The sequence below is a fragment of the Globicephala melas genome, chromosome 7 (genome assembly GCF_963455315.2).
Source record: "Globicephala melas chromosome 7, mGloMel1.2, whole genome shotgun sequence".
NCBI classification, from domain to species: Eukaryota; Metazoa; Chordata; class Mammalia; order Artiodactyla; family Delphinidae; genus Globicephala; species Globicephala melas.
Genome location: NC_083320.1, coordinates 75,030,837 through 75,057,519, shown reverse-complemented (window position 1 = coordinate 75,057,519; position 26,683 = coordinate 75,030,837).

Genomic DNA, 26,683 nt, shown 5'->3' with positions numbered 1-26,683 from the left:
TTATTTTCACTCTGTATGTGTCTCTAGGTCTGAAGTGGGTGTCTTGTAGACAGCAAATATATGGGTCTTGTTTTTGTATCCATTCAGTCAATCTGTGCCTTTTGGTGGGAGCATTTAGTCCATTTACATTTAAGGTAATTATCGATATGTATGTTCCTATTACAATTTTCTTAATTGTTTTGGGTTCGTTATTGTACGTCTTTTCCTTCTCTTGTGTTTCCTGCGTAGAGAAGTTCCTTTAGCACTTGTTGTAAAGCTGGTTTGGTGGTGCTGAACTCTCTCAGCTTTTGCTTGTCTGTAAATGTTTTAATTTCTCCATCAAATCTGAATGAGATCCTTGCTGGGTAGAGTAATCTTGGTTGCAGGTTTTTCTCCTTCATCACTTTAAATATGTCCTGCCAGTCCCTTCTGGCTTGCAGAGTTTCTGCTGAAAGATCAGCTGTTAACCTTATGGGGACTCCCTTGTGTGTTATTTGTTGTTTTTCCCTTTCTGCTTTTAATATGTTTTCTTTGTATTTAATTTTTGACAATTTGATTAATATGTGTCTTGACGTATTTCTCCTTGGATTTATCCAGTATGGGACTCTCTGTGCTTCCTGGGCTTGATTTATTATTTCCTTTCCCATATTAGGGAAGTTTTCAACTATAGACTCTTCAAATATTTTCTCAGTCCCTTTCTTTTTCTCTTCTTCTTCTGAAACCCCTATAATTCAAATGTTGATGCATTTAATGTTGTCCCAGAGGTCTCTGAGACTGTCCTCAGTTCTTTTCATTCTTTGTTCTTTATTCTGCTCTGCAGTAGTTATTTCCACTATTTTATCTTCCAGGTCACTTGTCTGTTCTGCCTCAGATATTCTGCTATTGATCCCATCTAGAGTATTTTTAATTTCATTTGTTGTGTTGTTTATCCTTGTTTGTTTCATCTTTAGTTCTTCTAGGTCCTTGTTAAATGTTTCTTGCATTTTCTTTATTCTATTTCCAAGATTTTGGATCATCTTTACTATCATTATTCTGAATTCTTTTTCAGGTAGACCGCCTATTTCCTCTTCATTTGTTAGGTCTGGTGCGTTTTTATCTTGCTCCTCTATCTGCTGTGTGTTTTTCTGTCTTCTCATTTTGCTTATGTTACTGTGTTTGGGGTCTCCTTTTTTCAGGCTGCAGGTTCATAGTTCCCGTTGTTTTTGGTGTCTGTCCCCAGTGGCTAAGGTTGGTTCAGTGGGTTGTGTAGGCTTCCTGGTGGAGGAGACTAGTGCCTGTGTTCTGGTGGATGAGGCTGGATCTTGTCTTTCTGGTGGGCAGGCCCACGTCTCGTGGTGTGTTTTGGGGTGTCTGTGGGCTTATTATGATTTTAGGCAGCCTCTCTGCTAATGGGTGGGGTTGTGTTCCTGTCTTGCTAGTTGTTTGGCAAAGGATGTCCAGCACTGTAGCTTGCTGGTCGTTGAGTGAAGCTGGGTGCTGGTGTTGACATGGAGATCTCTGGGAGATTTTCATCATTTGATATTATGTGGAGCTGGGAGATCTGTTATGGACCAGTGTCCTGAAGTTGGCTCTCCCACCTCAGAGGCACAGCACTGACTCCTGGCTGCAGCACCAAGAGCCCTTTGTCCACACGGCTCAGAATAAAAGGGAGAAAAAGTAGAAAGAAAGAATTAGTAGAAGTAGAAAGAAAGAAAGAAAGAAGGGAGGGAGGGAGGGAGGAAGGAAGGAAGGAGGGAAGGAAGGAAAAAAGAAAGAAAGAAGATAAAGTAAAATAAAGTAAGATAAAATATAATAAAGTTATTAAAATAAAAAAATAATTATTAAGAGAAAAAAAGAAAAAAAAACCAAAAACGGATGGATAGAACCCTAAGACAAATGGTGGAAGCAAAGCTATATAGACAAAATCTCACACAGAAGCATACACATACACACTCACAAAAAGAGGAAAAGAGGAAAAAATCATAAATCTTGCTCTCAAGCTCCACTTCCTTAATTTGGGATGATTCATTGTCTATTCATGTATTCCACAGATGCAGGGTACATCAAGTTGATTGTGGAGCTTTAATCCGCTGCTTCCGAGGCTGCTGGGAGAGATTTCCCTTTCTCTTCTCTGTTCTCACAGCTCCCAGGGGCTCAGCTTTGGATCTGGCCCCACCTCTGCGTGTAGGTCGCCGGAGGGCGTCTGTTCTTCGCTCAGACAGTGCGGGGTTAAAGGAGCCGCTGATACAGGGCCCCTGGCTCACTCAGGCCGGGAGGAGGGAGGGGCACGGAGTGCGGGGCGGGCCTGCGGCGGCAGACGCAGGCGTGACGTTGCACCAGTCTGAGGCTCGCCGTGCGTTCTCCCGGGGAAGTTGTTCCTGGATCCCGGGACCCTGGCAGTGGCGGGCTGCACAGGCTCCCCGGAAGGGGTGTGTGGAGAGTGACCTGTGCCCGCACACAGGCTTCTTGGTGGCGGCAGCAGCAGCCTTAGCGTCTCATGCCCGTCTCTGGGGTCCGCGTTTTTAGCCGCAGCTGCGCCCGTCTCTGGAGCTCCTTTAAGCAGCGCTCTTAATCCCCTCTCCTCGCGCACCAGGAAACAAAGAGGTAAGAAAAAGTCTCTTGCCTCTTCGGCAGGTCCAGACTTTTCCTGGACTCCCTCCCGGCTAGCTGTGGCACACTAGCCCCCTTCAGGCTGTGTTCACGCCGCTAACCCCAGTCCTCTCCCTGCCTCCGACCGAAGCCCGAGCCTCAGCTCCCAGCCCCGCCCGCCACGGCGGGTGAGCAGACAAGCCTCTCAGGCAGGTGAGTGCCGGTCGGCACCGATCCTCTGTGCGGGAATCTCTCCGCTTTGCCCTCCGCACCCCTGTGGCTGTGCTCTCCTCCGCGGCTCCGAAGCTTCCCCCTCCGCCACCCGCAGCCTCCGCCCGCGAAGGGGCTCCTAGTGTGTGAAAACCTTTCCTCCTTCACAGCTCCCTCCCACTGGTGCAGGTCCCGTCCCTATCCTTTTATCTCTCTTTATTCTTTTTTCTTTTGCTCTACCCACGTACGTGGGGGGTTTCTTGCCTTTTGGGAGGTCTGAGGTCTTCTGCCAACGTTCAGTAGGTGTTCTGTAGGAGTTGTTCCACGTGTAGATGTATTTCTGATGTATCTGTGGGGAGGAAGGTGATCTCTGCGTCTTACTCTTCCGCCATCTTCCCAGAAGCCTCCGCAAATATTTTTGACTATAAAGTTTACACATTCATAATCAAACACTTCCCTAAGAGTGCTTAAATAGGCAACTTTTATCTAGAGTTTACTCATATCTTGTCACCCATACTTCAGTTTTCTGGATAACTTACAAAGGCTTACATTTTAGTTTCAAATGACTGTTTACCTCTCCCTCCACTTTTTAAATAGAATATAGAACACAGGCTTATCCCATAATATAAAGTGTAACTCTAAGGCTATTGATATATTTCACAGCCAGAAAGAGTTAACCATTAATTACACTTATATAATATAGTATAAAAAAGGTTGGCTAAACTCTAATTTATCCAACTCCCCTATTACATGTACTCATAAAGAGCTCGTGCTTTCATACACACTTTGCAACTTTTCTCTTTTGCCTGTAGTTTTCATGGTCTTTCTCTGCTTCTAGTTCCCCATTCTTAAAAATTAATTAATTTGTATCTAATTAACATATGTATAATTTCGGTATTAGAAATGGTAGGTTCAAGGCATCAGAAGGAATGTCATGATAAGTACCTCTCAAAGTCCTCTCCCATAAGAGCAATGAGAACACTGGCAGAAATCAGCTTTTACCAAACTCTGGAAATTAAGCAGACTTACAACAACCCAAGGTGTATTTGCTTTAGAAAAATGGCAGGATCACAGTAAGAAAGTATCATCAATTTTCAAATCATGTGCCTTCCAAGTCCCTGACTGTATAGCCAAACCATTGGCCACAGCCCAGAAAGAAGGACATAGCTAAAACTCCATTGATTGCCTGACCTCTGAAACTCCATTGATTGCCTGACCTGTGTAAGCCCCAAGTCTGACTGGAGGCTCACAGTGATGTTTTGGTTTTCCAGGAATTAGTGTCATTTCAGAGCAGTGTTTGATAGTCTCTTAAAGTTCTGATTATTTCCCTTCCGCAGTGTACAGTCACCCTGGCATAAGGTAGGTGTTCCCTTTGGGAAAGTCTGGGAGAAAGATTAACCGCATAAATTTTCGATACTATACTGGGGTCCTTCATCATAGGGGACTGGCCTCCCCTTCACCCGAAGAGTTCTGGGTCTGTAAACTGGCTGAAGTCTGAGAATTGAAGAAGGACGATGGCTTTGTTTTTATGATTCAGGTTAGAATACAAAGCTATATTAATACTAGCATGAGGATCAATTTATAGATCAAAGGAACTGAAATGAGAGTCCAGAAAGAAACCCACTATACTGGTTAATCTATTTTCAACAAGGGTAACAAGATAATTCAATGGAGAAAGAATAATTTCTTTATGATATTCATAAAAGAAAGAATGAAGTCAGACAAAGATCTCACACCATATACAAAAATTAACTCAAAATGTGTCAGAGATCTCAATGTAGGAAATAAAATATAAAACTTCTTTTTGGTTTCACTTTTTAAAAAATGTATTTGATTGAAATATAGTTTTACAAATGTTAGATTACAAATAGTAACTAATTACAAATAGATTTACGATGTTGGGTTAATAAATGCTGTACAGCAAAGTGATTCAATTATACATACATATATGTGTGTGTATATATATATATATATATTCTTTTTCATATTATTTTCCATTATGGTTTATTACAGGATATTGAATATAGTTCCTTGTGCTATACAGTAGGACCTTGCTATCCATTCTATATATACTAGTTTGTATCTGCTAATCTCAAACATCCAATCCATCCCTCCCCCATGCCTCCCTCCCCCTTGCCAACCATAAAGTCTGTTCTCTGTGTCTGGGAGTTTGTTTCTGTTTCATAGATAAGTTAATTTGTGTCATATTTTAGATTCCACATGTAAGTGATATCATATGGCATTTGCCGTTCTCTTTTTGACTTCAGAAAATAAATGATTTAATTTGCACTTTTAATGTAGAAATACTTTTAACAAACAATAATGGTGAGAGGAGTAAAAAAAGTAGGATCAATGTGTGCTAAGTCACAGAGGAGAGAAAGTACAAGATACAGAAGTTAGACCAAGTAAACAGAAGTAGAGGATGCCATAAAGTAATTAGAGATTAAGTCTGGGGAGAGAGATTTGAGTTATACTCTAGAGCATCTTATTTATTTTTTAAAAACTTTCTTAATAAATTTATTTATTTATTTATGCTGCGCTGGTCTTCACTGCTGTGCGCAGGCTTTAGCGGCGGCGAGCGGGGGCTGCTTTCCGTTGCGGTGCGCGGGCTTCTCATTGCAGTGGCTACTCTCTTCGAGAAGCATGGGCTCTAGGCACGTGAGCTTCAGTAGTTGTGGCACACAGGCTCAGTAGCTGTGGCTTGCATGCTTAGTTGCTCCGCAGCACGTGGGATCTTCCTGGACCAGGGCTTGAACCGGTGTCCCCTGCATTGGCAGGCGGATTCTTAACTACTGCGCCACCAGGGAAGTCCAGGATCTCAGTTATTAAGTTAAGTTCTTTGGTATTATTATTATTAGCAATGAAGAGCTACTGCCAGCTTTGATCAGCGGACTAAACAGTTTGTTGAGAATACTAATGCATTATTATGTGTAGAAATATTTGATAGAGGAAATATTAGAGGGAGGGATACTAATGAGGGCCTATTCTAACAGGCCAGGTGAAAGATGATAAGTCCCTAGTAATTAGTAAGAAGGGATCATTACTTAGGTAAAGTTAACAAATCATGACAATGTATTTTAAATAGTAGGTGTGAGAGTGAGGGAAGATTCAACGATAATGCTTATATTACTCTGAGAAGATAACTATTATTCAGAACAAGGAGGTCGGCGTGTGTACCTTCTGACTTGTGCTGGACTACAGCACTCTAATGAGTGTTTCTTGTGCTAGGAGTATATATATATATATACACAGGTAGACATGAAATCCAGCACTTAGCTGATGACCTGGACAATCCTATGACTTTGGTAAGACATATATACACACATATAAATTGCAGCCTATGCACCAGTCATATTCCTCATTTCCCTCATCACCAACTGCCTGCCTGAGTTCCTTTTCCTCAGTTTTCTGCTCTCTGCTTTCCAAAATCTCAGCAGCCATTGGCCAAATAGCCAGTGGCAGTAACTGATAATATAATACTTGCCCTACCCCACTAAAAACGGTTGCTTTTCAACAAAGGATTTCTGCATACACTGTTGTTGTGCTCTAAAAGACTGATGCCTCAGGATTGAATTTAGATAACTAGAAATGGTCAACAAGGAAAGTATTGTGGAGGCAAGGATATTACAGCTGTCTCTCAATGCCCCATTGTCCTATGTAAGGTAAGCAACTGCTTGATCTACCTAGGTGTGATCCTTGCCATTGTAAGGTTGCCTATAAGCAACACACCAAAGGAAACATATTTTACAGACTGTTTTTGTCAAAAGCCTGATGAATGTTTTTGTAATAAATTAACTTATTCTTCTTTATTTCAGAATTTTAAAAGAATGTCACTGATTCCTGTTTTTATACGAATCAGTTCATTACTTAAGTCCTAGTCTTAAGTGTGTAAAGGAATAATTTTTAAAATTATGTATAAAACATTAATTCAATTTTTAAAACATATATGCATATATATTTGAAAAGACATCCAAAGAAATATTAAAAGTGGTTGCCTCAGAGTGGTGAGATTAAATGCGATTTCAAATTTATTCTTTATCCTTTGCTGTATTGTTCAGATTACCCATAAAGATCATATATTACTTTTATAATCTGAAAAAAATAAATTTAGAGAAAGTAAAAGGGATATTCATCACACAATACATTTGTGGAATAGAATTAACTTGGCCTTAAAGGCATAAAAAATTCCTACCCCAAAGACAGCCTTGAAGGAGATGTTTCAGTGCCAACACAGCAACCCCTAGACTTCTGTGTAGATTGGTGCCATTGTGAGGTAACATTACCCTCACAACGACCTGCTCAGTCTCTCGTGGCAACTATTGAATTCTGACTGAGGCCACTCCTGTTCATTCTTTTGCCTACTAGCGTAAGTCACTTGGTCGGGCACAGCTTAATTCTTGACTGTGGATTTTGTGAACTCTTCTTATAAAATAGTACAATTACTGCAGGTCATGAACATCAAATGCCACTAACACTTCCAGCTGTGACCACGGAATAGCCTCCCAACAGAAGTATTGCAACATGGTAATAATAACATCCCAGCTGTAGCCACAATCACCGAAATCACTGACAGTGTCAGTAATGTATAAAACCCCTTGGAAACTCAACTGTACTTGCCAAAAGGCATTCATCAATTTCACTGCCTTTTATCTACCATTTAAAATGGTCTGGTTTTAGTGTTAGGGTTTTAAAATAAATGACTAGGGTAAATAGGCCCTGGCTGAATTGCTCACTATCTGCTTTGAATTGCTTCTCTAAATGTTGGGACGTGAAGTTCAGCCTTAACCACTCAAGTACAATCTGTAACCACTACATGTTAGGTGATGGGATGTGAGCAAAGAGAGTTGAGTGTCTAGAGAGGTGAAATTTACTAAGCCCCTTTACAGCTTAAGTCCATTTAAAACATTGCAAAGGACATCGTGAGAATACAGGAGACGGAGCAGCTTTGACTTCTCAGAAGCCATTCAGCTTTTAGGAAGATCGAAGGGAGTGAAAATGCAGGAAGGCCAAAGAGAAAAGGTCTATTTTAATAAATGTTAGGAATAATAAACTGTAACTATCACTACACCTCACTATAGTGTTTTCCTGCATTTGCTCGAATACATTATAGAGGAGATAGAACAATTGCTTGGAATGTTTGAGCAAACTTAAATTACTGCTACTGAAGATAGAAAAAACTAAAACAAAAATCAAAGAAATGATGGCTTGTTATATTAAAAAAAAACTATTGAGTATCATACACTTTCAACATACTGGTCATTACTATTACTGTAACTTTAATTTGTATAATTATTTAACTTGTCATAGCTCTTTCAAATATGTTAGCTCAATTGATTCTTCACCATAATTCTGTCATATTAGAGACAGATAATTCTGTCTCTAATATGACAGAATTATCCCCACATATTACATGTAATAATATAGATTTCAGAGAGGCTGGAATGATATGCCCAATATTACACAGCTAGTTAGAAAGCAAACTGAGCACAAGAACATTGATACTCAGTCACACCAGCCGCTTGCTCCTATGAAATCCTATCTGTCCTTGACTATGTGCTTCTTGTTGTAGATAAATACGTATCAAGCTTCAGAAAACCTGTGCTTTGTAATCCAAGAGTTTAGAATATGGGAGCCTTCAAATTGTTTTCTCTGTTCTGGGTAGAACAGTGAACTTTTGCCTACCAGGTCAAATCTCCCGAGTAAAGAGCCAGGAAAAGGAACTTACAGAGTAGTAGTAAACAAGAAATAAAGAATATGTAGAAAGAAACAATAGTGAATCTATAGATATTTGAACAACCTTTTTTGTACATTCATTATTTATTAATTCATTCAGTAAAAATTTACTGAGCAGCTTAAATGACAAGGATTTTATCGATGCTAAGGATTGAAACAGGAATAATATTTTTGTCCCTGCCCTAGGTTTATTATTTAGAAGGGGCAATAGAAATAAAAATAAAGAGACATGTATGTACATTAAGAAATTTCAAAATTTGGCAAGTGCTTTGAAGGCAACTGAGCTTGGCAATAAAGAATAAAAAAGGTAAAGAGCATAGTTTTGATAGGATAGTCCAAGAATGCATTTATAGGAAGGTGATTTAAGCCAAAATGAAAGATATTTACCCGAGTAATAACATACTGTTTACAATTGAGAAAATGAATTTTCAATGCAGTTGTAAATGGTTTTCAAAAACTGAAAATCATCTAGATATGATACAAAGTTTTGAGAAGTCTACTGTGGAAGCTAAAATCACTTGATCAAAATGATCAACTAGGACCTTAAGAATGAAACTGTGAATTCTGTTAAATGTAAAGTTGCCTAAATGTGAAGAAGTGGAAAACAAAATTCATGGGTGTTGGTAGCCCTCCAAAAACTAAGTCTTCACTGCCAATGAATGGGATTAAAACTGTGTTTGAATTGAAAGCTTTAGATGTTACTTTCCTTCTGGAGGTATCATTTCACATGCCCCAGCACAGCTTTTCAAATGTGGTGCTTCTGGTGGATCGTGTCTTATAAACTGTCAAGTTGATTATGCAATGTATTCCAATAGGAAAGAGAATTATGACTCCCTCCCTCATTGAGTGTGATACTTGTCCCTGCATTGTTAAAAATCAAAGACACAAAATTATTATTATTTTTTAAACATCTTTACTGGAGTATAATTGCTTTACAATATTGTGTTAGTTTTGGCTGTATAACAAAGTGAATCAGCTATATGTATAAATATATACCCATATCCACTCCTTCTTGCGTCTCCCTCCCACCCTCCCTGTCCCACCCCTCTAGGTGGTCACAAAGCACCGAGCTGATCTCCCTGTGCTATGCGGCTGCATCCCACTAGCTATCTATTTTACATTTGGTAGTATACATAACTCCATGCCACTCTTTCACTTTGTCCCAGCTTACCCTTCCCCCTCCCTGTGTCCTAAATCCATTCTCTACATCTGCATTTTTATTCCTCTCCTGCCCGTAGGTTCATCAGAACCATTTTTTGCTTTCTTTTGTTTTAGATTCCACATATATGTGTTAGCATATGGCATTTGTTTTTCTCTTTCTGACTTACTTCACTCTGTATGACAGACTCTAGGTCCATCCACCTCACTACAAATAACTCAATTTCGTTTCTTTTTATGCCTCAGTAATACTCCATTTTGTATATGTGCCACTTCTTCTTTATCCATTAATCTGCCAGTGGGCACTTAGGTTGCTTCCATGTCCTGGCTGTTGTAAATAGTGCTGCAATGAACATTGTGGTACATGACTGTTTTTGAATTATGGTTTTCTCAGGGTATATGCCCAATAGTGGGATTGCTGGGTTGTACGGTAGCTCTATTTTTAGATTTTAAGGAGCCTCCATACTGTTATTCATAGTGGCTGTATCAATTTACATTCCTACCAACAGTGCAACAGAGTTTCCTTTTCTCCACACCCTCTCCAACATTCATTGTTTCTAGATTTTTTGATGATGGCCATTCTGACTGGTGTGAGATGATACCTCATTGTAGTTTTGATTTATATTTTTCTAATGATTAGTGATGTTGAGCATTCTTTCACATGTTTGTTGGCAACCTGTATATCTTCTTTGGAGAAATGTCTATTTAGGTCTTATGCCCTTTTGGGGATTGTTTGTTTGTTTTTTTGATATTGAGCTGCATGAGCTGCTTGTATATTTCGGAGATTAATCCTTTGTCAGTTGCTTTGTTTGCAAATATTTTCTCCAATTCTGAGAGTTGTCTTTTCATCTTGCTTATTGTTTCCTTTGCTGTGCAAAAGCTTTTAAGTTTCATTAGGTCCCATTTGTTTATTTTTGTTTTCATTTCCATTTCTCTAGGAGGTGGGTCAAAAAGGATCTTGCTGTGATTTATGTCATAGAGTGTTCTGCCTATGTTTTCCTCTAAGACTTTTATAGTGTCTGGCCTTATGGTTAAGTCTTTAATTCATTTTGGGTTTATTTTTGTGTATGGTGTTAGGGAATGTTCCAATTTTATTCTTTTACATGTAGCTGTCCAGTTTTCCCAACACCACTTATTGAAGAGGCTGTCTTTTCTCCACTGTATATTCTTGCCTCCTTTATCAAAAATAAGGTAACCACATATGCGTGGGTTTATCTCTGGGCTTTCTATCCTGTTCCATTGACCTATATGTCTGTTTTGGTGCCAGTACCGTACTGTCTTCATTACTGTAGCTTTGTAGTATTGTCTGAAGTCTGGGAGCCTGATTCCTCTAGCTCTGTTTTTCTTTCTTGAGATTGCTTTGGTTATTCAGGGTCTTTTGTGTTTCCATACACATTATGAAATTTTTTGTTCTAGTTCTGTGAAAAATGCCATTGGTAGTTTGGTAGGGATTGCATTGAATCTGTACATTGCTTTGGGTAGTATAGTCATTTTCACATTTTCACAATGTTGATTCTTCCAATCCAAGCACAAGGTATATCTCTCCATCTGTTTGTATCATCTTCAGTTTCTTTCATCAGTGTCTTATAGTTTTCTGCATATAGGTCTTTTGTGTCCTTAAGTAGGTTTATTCCTAGGTATTTCATTCTTTTTGTTGCAGTGGTAAATGGGAGTGTTTCCTTAATTTCTCTTTCAGATTTTTCATCATTAGTGTATAAGAATGCAAGAGGTTTCTGTGCATCACTTTTGTATCCTGCTACTTTACCAAATTCATTGATTAACTCTAGTAGTTTTCTGGTAGCATGTTTAGGATTCTCTATAGTATAGTATCATGTCATCTGCAAACAGTGACAGCTTTACATCTTCTTTTCCGATTTGGATTCCTTTTATTTCTTTTTCTTCTCTGATTGCTGTGGTTAAAACTTCCAAAAATATGTTGAATAATAGTGGTGAGAGTGGGCAACCTTGACTTGTTTCTGATCTTAGAGGAAATGGTTTCAGTTTTCACCATTGAGAATGATATTGGCTGTGGGTTTGTCATATATGGCCTTTATTACGTTGAGGTAAGTTCCCTCTATGCTTACTTTCTGGAGGGTTTTTATCATAAATGGGTGTTGAATTTTGTCAAAAGCTTTCTCTGCATCTATTGAAATGATCATATGGTTTTTCTCCTTCAGTTTGTTAATATGGTTTATCACATTGATAGATTTGTGTATATTGAAGATTCCTTGCATTCCTGGAATAAACCCCACTTGATCATGGTGTATGATCCTTTTAATGTGCTGTTGGATTCTGTTTGCTAGTATTTTGTTGAGGATTTTTGCATCTATGTTCATCAGTGATATTGGCCTGTGGTTTTCTTTTTTTTGTGACATCTTTGTCTGGTTTTGGTATCAGTGTGATGGTAGCCTCGTAGAATGAGTTTGGGAGTGTTCCTCCCTCTGCTATATTTTGGAAGAGTTTGAGAAGGATGGGTGTTAACTCTTCTCTAAATGTTTGATAGAATTCACCTGTGAAGCCATCTGCTCCTAGGCTTTTTTTGTTGTAAAATTTTTAATCACAGTTTCAATTTCAGTGCTTGTGATTGGTCTGTTTATATTTTCTATTTCTTCCTGATTCAGTCTCGGAAGGTTGTGCTTTTCTAAGAACTTGTCCATTTCTTCTAGGTTGTCCATTTTATTGGCATAGAGTTGCTAGTAGTAATCTCTCATGATCCTTTGTATTTCTGTGGTGGCAGTTGTGATTTCTCCTTTTTCATTTCTAATTCTATTGATTTGAGTCTTCTCCCTTTTTTTCTTGATGAGGCTGGCTAATGGCTGATCAGTTTTGTTTATCTTCTCAAAGAACCAGCTTTTAGTTTTATTGATTTTTGGTCTTGTTTCCTTCATTTCATTTTCATTTATTTCTGATCTGATATTTATGATTTCTTTCCTGCTGCTAAATTTGGGATTTTTTTGTTCTTCTTTCTCTAATTGCTTTAGGTGCAAGGTTAGGTTGTTTATTTGAGATGTTTCCTGTTTCTTAAGTTAGGATTGTATTGCTATAAACTTCCCTCTTAGAACTGTTTTTGCTGCATCCCTTAGGTTTTGGGTCATCATGTTTTCATTGTCATTTGTTTCTAGGTATTTTTTCATTTCCTCTTTGATTTCTTCAGTGATCTTGGTTATTTAGTACTGTATTGTTTAGCCTCCATGTGCTTGTATTTTTACAGCTTTTTTTCCCCTGTAATTGATATCGTGTCTCATAGCATTGTGGTCGGAAAAGATACTTGATATGAGTTCAGTTTTCTTAAATTTACCAACGCTAGATTTGTGACCCAAGATATGATCTATCCTGGAGAATGTTCCATGAGCACTTGAGAAGAAAGCGAATTCTGTTGTTTTTGGATGGAGTGTCCTATAAATATCAATCAAGTCCATCTTGTTTAATGTGTTACTTAAAGCTTGTGTTTCCTTATTTATTTTCGTTTTGGATGATCTGTCCATTTGTGAAAGTGGGGTGTTAAAGTCCCCTACTATGATTGTGTTACTGTCAATTTCCCCTTTTATGGCTGTTAGCATTTGCCTTATGTATTGAGGTGCTTTATGTTGGGTGCATATTTACAATTGTTATATCTTCTTGGATTGATCCCTTGATCATTATACAGTGTCCTTCTTTGTCTCTTGTGATACTCTTTATTTTAAAGTCTATTTTGTCTGATATGAGAATGGCTACTACAGCTTTCTTTTGATTTCCATTTGCATGGAATATCTTTTTCCATCCCCTCCCTTTCAGCCTGTATGTGTCCATAGGTCTGAAGTGGGTCTCTTGTAGACAGCACATATATGGGTCTTGTTTTTGTATCCATTCAGCCTGTCTATGTCTTTTGGTTGGAGCATTTAATCCATTTACATTTAAGGTAATTATCAATATGAATGTTCCTATTACCATTTTCTTAATTGTTTTGGGTTTGTTATTGTAGGTCTTTTCCTTCTCTTGTGTTTCCTGCCTAGAGAAGTTCCTTTAGCATTTGTTGTAAAGCTGGTTTGGTGTTGTGGAATTCTCTTAGCATTTGCTTGTCTGTAAAGGTTTTAATTTCTCTGTCAAATCTGAATGAGATCCTTGCTGGGTAGAGTAATCTTGGTTGTAGGGTTTTCCCTTTCATCACTTTAAATATGTCCTGCCATTCCCTTCTGGCTTGCAGAGTTTCTGCTGAAAAATCAGCTGTTACCCTTATGGGAATTCCCTTGTATGTTATTTGTTGTTTTTCCCTTGCTGCTTTTAGTAGTTTTTCTTTGTATTTAATTTTTGGTAATTTGATTAATATGTGTCTTGGCATGTGTGTCCTTGGATTTATCCTGTATGGGACTCTCTGTGCTTCCTGGACTTGATTAACTATTTCCTTTCCCATATTAGGGAAGTTGTCAAGTATAATCTCTTCAGATATTTTCTCAGACACTTTCTTTTTCTCATCTTCTTCTGGGACCCCTATAATTCGAATGTTGGTGCATTTAATTTTGTCCCTGAGGTCTCTTGAGGCCTTCCTCAATTCTTTTCATTCTTTTTTCTTTATTCTGCTCTGTGTAGTTATTTCCACTATTTTATCTTCCAGGTCACTTATCCTTTCTTCTGCTTCAGTTATTCTGCTATTGATTCCTTCTTGAGAATTTTTAATTTCATTTATTGTGTTGTTCATCATTGTTTGCTCTGTAGTTCTTCTAGGTCCTTGTTAAACATTTGTTGTATTTCTCCATTCTATTTGCAAGATTTTGGATCATCTTTACTATCATCATTCTAATTCTTTTTCAGGTAGACTGCCTATTTCCTCTTCATTTGTTTGCTCTAGTGGGATTTTGCCTTACTCCTTCTTCTGCTGCGTATTTCTCTGTCTTCTCATTTTGCTTATCTTACTGTGTTTGGGGTCTCCTTTTTGCAGGCTGCAGATTTGTAGTTCCTGTTGTTTTTGGTGTCTGCCCCAGGTGGGTAAGGTTGGTTCAGTGGGTTGTGTAGGATTCCTGGTGGAGGGGACTGTTGCCTGTGTTCTGGTGGATGAGGCTGTATCTTGTCTTTCTGATGCGCAGGACCACATCCAGTGGTGTGTTTTGTGGGTTTCTGTGAACTTATTATGACTTTAGGCAGCCTTTTTGCTAATGGGTGGTGTTGTGTTCCTCTCTTGCTAGTTGTTTGGCATAGGGTGTCCAGCACTGGCGCTTGCTGGTCGTTGAGTGGAGCTGGGTCTTAGCGTTGAGATGGACATCTCTGAGAGAGCAGTCACCGATTGATATTATGTGCGGCCCTGAGGTCTCTGCTGGTCCGATGTCCTGAACTCTTGTCTCCTACCTCAGAAGCTCAGGCCTGACACCTGGACAGAGCACCAAGACCCTGTCAGCCACACGGCTCAGAAGAAAAGGGAGGAAAAAAAAGAAACAAAAAAATAAAGTTATTATAATAAAAAATAAAAATACATTATTAAAATAAAAAGTAATTTAAAAAAAGAAGAAAGCAACCAAAACAATAAACAAATTCACCAATGAAAACTATACTAAGTAAAATATAAAAATTAGAAACTAATCAGTCGCGTACAGTAAACCCAAAGTCTACAGTTGCTCCCAAAGTCCACAGCCTCAGTTTTTGGATGATTCATTGTCTATTCAGGTGGACCCTGGCAGTGGCAGGCTGCACAGGCTCTGGGAGGGCAGGTGTGTATAGTGATGTGTGCTTGTACACAGGCTTCCTGGTGGCTGCAGCAGTAGCCTTAGCATTTCATGCCCATCTCTGGTGTCCGTGCTGATAGCCATGGCTCTTGCCCATCTCTGGAGCTTGTTTAGGCCATGCTCTGAATCCCCTCTCCTCATGCACCCTGAAACAACAGTCTTTTGCCTCTTAGGCAGGTCCAGACATTTTCCTGGACTCCCTCCCAGCTAGCTCTGGCGCACTAGCCCCCTTCAGGCTGTGTTCACGCAGCCAACCCCAGTCCTCTCCCTGGGATCTGACCTCCGAAGCCTGAGCCTCAGCTCCCAGCCCCCGCCCCTGCCCCAGTGGGTGAGCAGACAAGCCTCTCATGCCGGTGAGTGCTGGTCGGCACTGATCCTCTGTGCGGGGATCTCTCCGCTTCGCCCTCTGCACCCCTGTTGCTGTGCTCTCCTTCGCGGCTGCGAAGCTTCCCGCCTCCGCCACCCACAGTCTCTGCCCGCGAAGGGGCTTCCTAGTGTGTGGAAACCTTTCCTCCTTCACAGCTCCCTCCCAGAGTTGCAGGTCCCGTCCCTATTCTTTTGTCTCTGTTTTTTCTTTTTTCTTTTGCCCTACCCAGGTACGTGGAGAGTTTCTTGTCCTATGGGAAGTCTGAGGTCTTCTGCCAGCATTCAGTAGGTGTTCTGTAGGAGTTGTTCCACATGTAGATGTACTTCTGATGTATTTGTGGGGAGGAAGGTGATCTCCACGTCTTACTCCTCCGCTATCATGAAGGTCCAAAGACATAAAATTCTTATTGAGTTCATTATTCTAGACCTCAACAATGTTTACAGTGTACACGAATAACCTAATATTTGATATGATTTAATTATACAACTCCTATTATAGTTTTAAACATAGCATGTTCTAAAACTGCCCCAAATATAAAGCTGAAATGAGCTAAGCTAATTTTCCCCACCTTCCATAATATTTTCATGCTATTTGGTTTCAAACAAGTTTTAGTTGTTTCAGATTTGCAGCAGATTTCATGATACTACACAACGTTGAGCTCTGGCAACTTTCTAAACCAATATGGCAAGTTCCAAGAGCTGAAATAAGTTAGCAAATTGTTTATTGGAGTTTTGTGAAAATGAAAATTTATCGTGCAAATTTGTTAAATTTTGGGTTTATTTATTTATTTACCTGGATGCTTTCAGGTACAATGGAATGCTCATCTATTAGAGAATGAAAGTTGTATTCTCCATGCTCTGTAATTCTTTCTATAGTTCTATGACATGAGTCTATTTGAAATTATGATACCAGTTGAATAGACAAAAAATGAACCATTCAGAGAAATATTTTTGAACCACTTTGAACACCATGTCGGTATAAGTTATTATCTACAAAATTCAATCAAGTGAAAAATCTGATATAATTATTTTAATAATATGGTCATATTTTAATTAATACAGAAAACAATAATAGACCATTACTTATTTGTAATACCTGGTACAAGCATTTCTTTCTGAGATAAGGTATGCCTGCAGTCAGGAGCAAAGAAGCATGGTATTCTGGAAAGCAAAAAGGCTAGCAGTAGGAAGCTTAGTTTCATTTTTAGTTCTACCACTGCTTAATTCTTCAATATTGTGCACTTCCTTAACTTCTCTGGGCCTCTTTTTTTGTACCTAGACAGGAGTTGGAGGATATCTGAATTTCTTCCAGCAATATGATTCTCAGAGAGAGCATAGATTTTTAATGATAAGCAAGGAAAGAATTGATGTGTATATGTCGCTTTCTCTTTGATTTGATTTCTCTGCTTATAATTGGTAATATTTCTATTTGTCAGTATGGTATGTTAGTTCATGATATGGGTTATGGAAACAGATCACCTGTGTTTGAATTTTTGCTCTCTCTCTCTAAATGATTACTAAGTGTAATCTTGTGTAAATTTCTTAATTTCTCTGCACCTCAGTCTTTTGATCTGTACAGTGGTGATTATGCTGGTACTGAATGCATAGATTATCATAGGGACTAAGTGAGTTTGCACATGTAAAAGCATTTAAATGGTTTCTGACACATAGTAAACATCATTCAATAAATGTTCTCTGTTTGTGTCTTTTTCAATCTTTTTTACTTTTTATCTCATTTGGGAATAAAGATGATATAAAAATGGAGCCATGGCTCTATGAAAAGCACTGTGCTATGTAAGTGTGACTGGGCATAAGAGATGATGATTCATATAAAGGGACTTTTAGGCTACTGTTCAAACTAAGTATTTCTAGAGGAAGAATTTTTAAAAGTTGTCTGTGCTTCACTTTGTAATTAATTTTATATAAATATTAAAATTTCGGCTTTTTTTCTTTGCTCCATATAATTGACTTTCGTAATTTTGAAAATATACCCAGAAATGAACTTACGCATTTCATGCAGAGTACATATAAAATGTATCATAAAAATATTGCCTAGTAATGTTTCCACTACATATTTATCTAAATTCAAATCACTTATTATTTCAGGCTTTATACTCTCTAATGAAAAAGAAGCTTTTTCCCAAACCCACAACAACTTTAAATTGTTGTCTCTGGTCACATGCCATATTTTCCACAAACATGATTAAATCCTTTAAATAACTCAGCACTTTTGTGGGTACCTAAAATAGATGCTTAAAAGTGACAACTTTGTCCAAACACTTTAAATCCGTCTTCTTTTATTCTTACTTTCTTTTGTGACCTGGATCTGGCTGCCAGTGCACATGAAAGAAATTACAAAAGCTTCTCAGTCACTGGAACTCTGGTTCCTTTTGCACTACAGCATTTGTCATTGCCAAAACAGCAGAGTTTAATTAAGTGTTGTGAGCAGCCTAGTGAGAAACACACTTTAAATTAAACCTCTGTACATGCTGCTATTGGTTCTTTACCTTCTGAACAATCAGCGGGGTGTTAGGCATAAATTCCGTCTCTCAAGGGAAACGCAGCTCCATGCACCTCTAGCAATTCATAAATGATCCTGCTTTCTCAAAACCATATCTTATTAAAGCACATTTAATTATTTCTAAGTTTTAAACACCGATAGATGAAGGCGATAATTAATGTGCCTACCACTAAACATTTTATTTACTCTTGATATATTAATGGTATTATCAAGAAAATATGCTACAGTTTCAGGTTTAACAAAATTACATGGCAAATTATCTTTTGATGCATCAAGCAATTGTTAATATAATGGAATAAATTATTTTAACACCTCAGTAGTAATGGATGGGTAAAAGAATATAAGCATTTTAATTTTCAGAATGTTTTTGCAATTACACATTTCAGGTGACACTTAAATCAATGATGCAAGTGTTTGGAATTTTAGAAACTGAAACAAAAGAACAATTTAGAAGTATGACTTGTGGGTTTCTTAAATGCAAAGGATATAAGCAGTGTACCTTGTCTTCTCCTAACATCAAAGTTCTGGCACAATGTTTGTGTGAAAAGCAAAATAATTGCTTCTTAAAATTAAATTTATATGTGCTCAGTCCCACTTAAAATTTCACATTTAGATTTTTGCTTAAAATGAAAAGAAGAGTGACATGTAAGTTTTAAATCTATTTGGTTAAATACAGTCTCATATAAAATAATGGTGATGATTTTTCTCAACTGAGCAGAGTTTATCAGAGCACGTGAACAGTCAGGATAGATGACCATATCCATAAAATATCCTTGACTTGTTCCACAGCACTATGGGGTAATTTCACACTCTGGAGGACATTCTCAAGATAGACCTGCTCTACAAAGATGCAGAAAAGATGATCTATTATTCAGCAGAATTAGGCACAAGTATTTACCTGTTCTCCATTAGTCTGGGTCTTATATCTTACCTTTCATATTTGGCAAATTTCAATAACGTTGATGCTGCTAAAAGTTTTCCATTGATTAGGAAGTTCTTGCCTGGAACTTTAGAAGACAAGGAAAGAATGGATCATTGTCTGTCATAAAATCATTTAACTGTAGTTTAACGAGAAGATGCCTCTCTAAAATATCTATTGACGCTGATTTAGTCTTTCCATTCCACGCTTATTACAAGTAGGTGAAGTAGATTTCAGTGATTATACTGAAATATGCAAAAGGAGGTACACATGCAGCAACACCCACTTGAAATTAGGCAGGACTCTAAAATATTTCAGGATTAAAGTATTGGTTTATCTTGTAGTGATATTGATTGGCCTAATTTGATATAATTTATCAGAGTCATAAACATTCCATGGCGAAACCCTGCCCTGCCCCTGCTGGTTCAGCAGCTCTCCACATTCTGTCTCAATTCTTTCATTTGTTATCTTTCCCTTAGTCTTAGCTACATCTCTTACCTCAGCCTTGGGTTAGCCTTTTTATGATATGTACCTTAAGGGGTTTCTCTTTCAACCATTAGACACTGACAGTAGGGTTTAGAAAACTGCAGGGAGAGCAGAGAGACTAGATGGGTTCAGAATTGAAAAACATTAGGTTTTCTGGGCTTGAAATTGAAAAACATTAGGTTTTCTGGGCTTGAAAATTCTGGGCTTGAAATAAACATTTTCAAGGCCCAAGAACTATATCAGCTCTGTATCTCCAAGATCACATGAAAATAGAACCAAATGGATAAATGTGAGTCAAGCTTAGGATCCAATCCAAGCTTTGAAAAAAGTACAATGGTTCAAAACAACTAGTTTGCTAGTGAAGTTTTCGTATACAATCTATTTATTTCTCAGAAGTGCTTGAATTTAAAGGACAAGACCCCAAATAACAACTTTGGAAAAATCCATTTAACAGTATATATAATATACAACAAAAAAGAACAGCAATAAACTAGGGAAAAAGGAAGATGAGGAAATCAACTAGTAAGCCTTTACAAGTTGCCATTTTTTAAACAAGTCAGTCTAATAAATCAGATACTATACTGTAACATTTTATTATATGTCATAATTCTTCTATAGTTTCAACTCTAGTCAATCATTATAGGAGATCTTCTAACAAAAGGCACTCCAAGATATAATTTTTATTCCTTTCCCCCCCAATATATTACTTATTATTCTTATTTTTAACTAAAAAGATATTTAACACCACTGAAATAAGTTAACTAACATAGAAGTTTAAGAAAGGAAAGTAAATAATAATGACCATGACTCTATATTACTATGTGATCCCCATTCCCTGAAGTATACAATGATAAGAGATCAATGAAATCTATTCACACACAGCACTATGGTTATAAAACCTGTATAAACAAAAATACATATTTAAAATATTTTAACAAAAATTATGCTTTGATATATTTTTACTCTGCAACTTGCTTTATAAAGTTAATATGTCATAGGCATTACTCCAGATCAGTGCATATAGCTTTATTTAAGTTGTATGGCTATAACAAAGTATATTCAAATACTTTCCTTTTTGAAAAACATTCCAGATGATTCCAGCTTGGGCCTGCAAAAAAAAAAAAAATCTTTTATTTTCTGTAGGAGAGATGTCATAAAGGGATTTTTTTAAATGGGCATTTGCAGCTAGGATAGATACTGTCACATTTTCTAAATGTGATCTAAAATTTTCTAAAAGTTTGCAGCAATTCATACTCCCACCGTAATATGGAGAGTTCCTAATAGTGCACACCCTTCTAAAGGCTGGCTTTGAACAAGTGGTCAAGGCACTTTATTAAGTGATAGTGATCTAAATATATCTAAAGAAATATCAGGCAATCCTATTGAATTCCATAGCCAATGCAATCCCTGACTTTGCTTGAAATTATGAACACATTTCTGAAGTATTTCCATTTATCTAATTCTGAAGAGAAAACAAAAACTCTCATCTATGGAAGCTTCTGGAATGGGGTGACTAGTGAGACAAAAAGGAATCAGGGCAAAAAGTTGAGGTATTCTAATATTTTTTCATAGTGTGTGCCCTTTTAATAACTCAAACCACATGCAACATTAACTTAAATTCCTTCAACAGTGACTTACTTTATTCTGTTAATTCACTTTTAAATTAAAATGAAATATTGAAATTTATATCTATTATTTATACCATCCAAGTGTCTTATTGTATAAAACAAAGCTGAGAAAATGTTCTAGAATACAACTACCCACTACTATTTTTTGATCGCTGAGGGACAAAATGGTAAGAATAGTTTATGTTCTATATACTCTGATCATCAAAAATAAAATTTTATTTCTGTAAAATGGGAATGTTAACATTGACTTACACTTTTTATGCATATAATGAACTAATTAATGATCACTGAAAGCACAAAGTGTCATATGTAGACTAATTAATTATAATAAAGGATTGCAACTAATAAAAATGCAATGAAAATATATAAACAAATTATGTTTTTCAGTAGTATTAACCTTAGAGAACACAAATTTATAACTGTAGTGTTCTATTAAAACAAACAAAAAAATATATCCATCTCTTTAGGTGGTATGAACTTTTGCCATATGTTACTTAATTGCTATGATGCAGTACACTTAATGCTTATGTTAATAATTGCTTTATAAAAATGCTTTCTTTCACTCTTCAGATGTTGAAGAATTTTTTGTAAGATGTAAAATTACATTTTAACAAATTAGAAAAACATTCACATATTTTAAAAAGATATATATGTATATGTTTTTATTAACCATACATTTATAATATACAACATATGTTTGATTATATTAATGTATATTCATTTTCATTAAATTATGATTTATTATTCAATAAATACCTATTAAGAATCAGTAAGTATGTTACAAAGTAGAGAACTGAATAAGACATGGCCCTTATGTTAAAGAACACAATAAGAATCATGTAAAAAAATAATTTTAATAAAATATGAAAATACTCTAAAAAGCTATGACAATACCACATGGCTTATTGATGGACAGGTAAATAGTTTCTTTATGCAGGAGTTGGAGGTGGACTCTAGATTTATAGAAAAGGAAAGATCACAGAATTTTGGATTATTACTCAACCATGTGATAATAATGAAAAATGTTTAAGCATGAGAGAAACATGGCCAGATTTTTATTTTTAAAAACATCAAGTTTTTATTGGATGAAATACAATTTAAAGTAAGTGAGGCCAGAGTCAGGGGAATCTGCTTAAATATTTTCTTTCAAAAATCACTGCTATCCTTTCTTGTTAGGACAGGACAAGAGCTTGAAACTGTGAAGTAGAATAAAGTTACCTGAAAACAACCCAAGGCTCCAAATGTATTGACTTCCTTCCATATGAGATAAATTCTTCCTAAGAGCTTAACGTAAAGCACCTCTTCTTTGTCTTAGCGCCAAAATTCACTCTCAGAGTTTCTTTTTAGTAGTTTGGTATGTTTATCCCACAATACCAAAAAGTGTCTAAGAAAACATTACAATTTTTAAAAATATATATTTTCCATACCATGTCAGATTTTCTTTCCCATGTATTAGGATTCAACCACTAGGCTCAAGTTTTAAAAAGACTATAGTCTAGGTGTTCTCAGGACCACTGGAGAATGCACCAAAGGAAAAGGTACCAAAGGAGCACTGCCAGAATATAAAAATTCTGTCTGTACACATTTGTAGAAAGAAAAGAGGGAGCAACCGAGCTGCGCAAAGTTTGCCTATGCTTTTTTTTTTTTTTTTTTTTTGCGGTACGTGGGCCTCTCACTGTTGTGGCCTCTCCCGTTGCGGAGCACAGGCTCCGGACGCGCAGGCTCCGCGGCCATGGCTCACGGGCCCAGCCGCTCCGCGGCATGTGGGATCTTCCCGGACCGGGGCACGAACCCGTGTCCCCTGTATCGGCAGGCGGACTCTCAACCACTGCGCCACCAGGGAAGCCCTGCCTATACTTTTTTAAAGGGAGTTTTACTTCTTGTATTAATATTGGCTTTCTAGTAGGTCAGTTGTTCTCAATAGGGTGAAATTGTAGAGAAAACTTGTAATTTGTCTTATTGAAGGAAAGGCAGTGTTGTCATTTGTGGGTGAGGACCAGGGATGCTGAATATGCTATAATATTCTGTGTAGCTCAGGGGTGTCACAATCGCCACAGACATTACGCAGGTGAAAAATACTTATAATATTTGTAATGGGAAGAATTGTACATTAGCACTGTATTGCAGTTGATAAAATTGTTTCCCACAGTGGTATGGGTTAACAATTATAATACTTCACATATACTGGAGTTTCTTGTTTTGTCATTTGCAGTACCTAGGAGCAATGATACCTCAGTGTCACAGCTAGTGCACTAATCTTGGTTTCTAATACCATCCTCTACATAAAAGGAACCAGGGCTCCTTGGAGAAATGGCTGAGTCTAGGACTGGGCAGGACATCTACAAGATGAGGCTGGCGCACTTTGTAGTGCCAGAAATAGGGAAGTGACAGTTTGAATGTACAACAAAAATAATCAAATTTGGTGTGGTAATTATAATACAGTGTAGGTTGGCATCTACTGTGTTCCTCTGAGAACAATCATTCACACCATGACAACTTGGAGACAATTTTTAAAGGACTTTATTATTGGGAGGAACTCTGCTGTGAGGTCATTAGTGCAGTGTTTCTCGAACTTGAATGTGCATATGCATCCTCTGGGGATCACGTTAAATGCAGAATCAGATTAAACAAATCTGGGATGGAGCCCATTAATCTGCATTTCTAAGCTACTGGGTGATTGCAGTGCTGCTGAAGCTGCAGGTCTGTTATCACACTTTGAATGGCAAGTTCTTTAGTGTGTAGGACATGAGGAGCAGTCAGCAGTCAATGAAGAGACTTCACTGGATCACCCTCAATCCTGGGAAAGAACCAGCACTGCTCTAGCATCCAGCAGAGTTAACATTTTCACCAATAATTTTATGTGACAGAAGAAAGAGCCCAACAATGACAGCCGTTTACAGAGCAAGGACCCAGAACCTTTAAGAACAGGGCTGGAATTCAAACTATCATTTACCAATAGGAGTAACAAGTAGAAAGTGAACAAAGAGAGATCAGTGAGGGAATTTCTACAATAATGTGTCTGAAGGGGAAAGACAAAATGCCCAAATTGAGGTGGAAAATTTCAGATTGGCAGAATGAGATCTCAGGATGTCCAAAGTGCACTGTGAAAAAGCAGTCAAGCCAGTGGGGTGCTTTGCATTGATATCTGGATGAAACGACTTAACTGTCCTTACCACTGGCCTCCTGGGCCCCCGAGGATAGGCCATTGACAGTGAAGAGCTAAGTTTTGAAGTTCATGACTCCAGAAGCAGGTGGAACACGAGGGAGTGATTGAGAAGAGAATACTACGTGGAATAAGACTGACTGAAGCGAGGCTGCAGAAGAAAAATGCCAATATATTGAATTAAAATACAAATGGAAATTTGCTTGAAAGCAACCAGGAAAATTTAACATGCGTGCAATTATGTTGGCTTTACCTGCCTGCCCTCCTCCTTATTCCTGGACACTTCCTCGAAGTTCTCCCTTCACAGCCTCTGTCTGGAATGCCACTTTTCCTGATATTTGTTTGGCTCATTTATTCATTTCATTCAGGTCTGTGGGAAAATATCATACTCTCAGAGAGATCTTCTCAGACTGTGCTATCGAAAATAATGCCCCTTTTCACTCATTCTTTTTTTTAATCATAATTATTCATTTGTGCCTCTTTTTACATGTGTGTGAGCGTGTATACGCCCAGACTTATTTAGGTATTTTTTTAGGTATTCAGTATGACTGTTCCCCCTTTTGAATGCAAGCTCCAGGAGAGCAGGAGAACATTGTTTTGTTTACTACTCTCTCCTTAGCTTAGAAGAGAGTCTGTCACATAGTAGTTGCTCCATAAACTTGTTGACCAAATAAATAAGTGAATGTATCTATGTTTTAATATCAACCAGATGATACTACAAATGAATCAAAATATATGAGTTACAGAAAAAATATGTGAAAGGATCATGTGATCTACTACCAGTGTATCCATAGTAGGAGGATAAAATTTTAGTGAAAATAAATAATTGTTTAGATGTCTTAAAATAATTATGTCATTCATATTATTTTCTTTTATTGTCTAGAGCAGAAACTTAGGTCTCAGCAAATCTGGGTGTGGGAAGAGCCCTCAAGGTTATATATGATAATATTCTCTGAGAGGTCAAATTTCAGACACCACACAAATATATTACAAGCCCTTTTCTGAATACGTGTTTCATATTTGAACAATTCTTAGCAGCTCCTAGGCTCAAAAGCTTGATTCTAAATGTACTACTGAACTTGAGCTTCCTGCTGGGAACACAGCAAGTGTCTTCTGAGCATAAGGAGGCTGAGAATCGCATACCAACAGGAACAAGTGCCTTGAAGTTAAAAGGTGTTTGGAAATTGATCTGGTAGGTAATAATCTTCTATATCTAACTTGTGGTTTACTCTAATTTTAAATTTTTTAACACATACTCTCTGAAACACAGGTGACTTCTGCATTTGTGTAATACTGGCAACCAAAGACTTTCTAGTTTTCTCCCTCAGAAATTGATATAGTATTTTGTATGTTAACCATGCAAAGTCCTATGGCATGTTTTGTATTTAATATTTACTAAGTATTAAAGATACATAACTTATAAATTCTCCAATTACATCAATAAATCCAGATATAATAGTTATGCTGCAATTATAATTTTAGGTAAATCTGGGCTATTGCAAATATCATTAATGATAAATAAATATTTTTTAAATGAAAGATGGAATCTAAAAAATCCAAATAAAGATGGAGTCTAAAAAATTCAAATAAAAGAAAATAACTGTTGAAAAATGGCTAACTCTCTATGCTTAGTGCTCTTCCAGAAATCTGTTTTGTTTACTTGTTAAAATCAGTTGGAAGATAGCCACAAGTTTTCAAGATAATTTATTGTTGTGTTTTGGTATTGTTTACCTGCTTGTTTTCTAAACCTGCCTTTTTGCTTATTTTGTGAGAAATGGCTTTACATCAAGTATTGTCCATCAAGCTATGGGTTCCAAAATATGAACTTGGCTTCTCACACAAGAATGTAGGGCTCTTGGGCAGAATGTTGCTAACATTTCCCACTGGAATAAAGTTCTGGCAATGACTCCAGCTTAGATTCTGAAAGGAGGACCTCCCCATTTATTGTTCCGCCTTCAGAAGAAGTGATGGCTGAAGGAAGGAAACAAACTCATAAATGTCCCATGTGTCTGTCTCAAAAGAAAGACAGAAATGTCTTATATTTTTAGACTATAACCTACTCCTACTGCTCAGAAATGCAACCAGGCTTGAATAGATGAAATATATCTGTAAAAATCACTGTCAAAATCTATATATTTAGCACCAAATGGCATGTTCTAGCAAATAATTCATTAACTAGCTTCAGGGTCAGTCAAACCATGTCACTCAAATAGTTTTTAAATAAGAGTAAATATTTAAAATGCTATCTTTTCCTTAAGG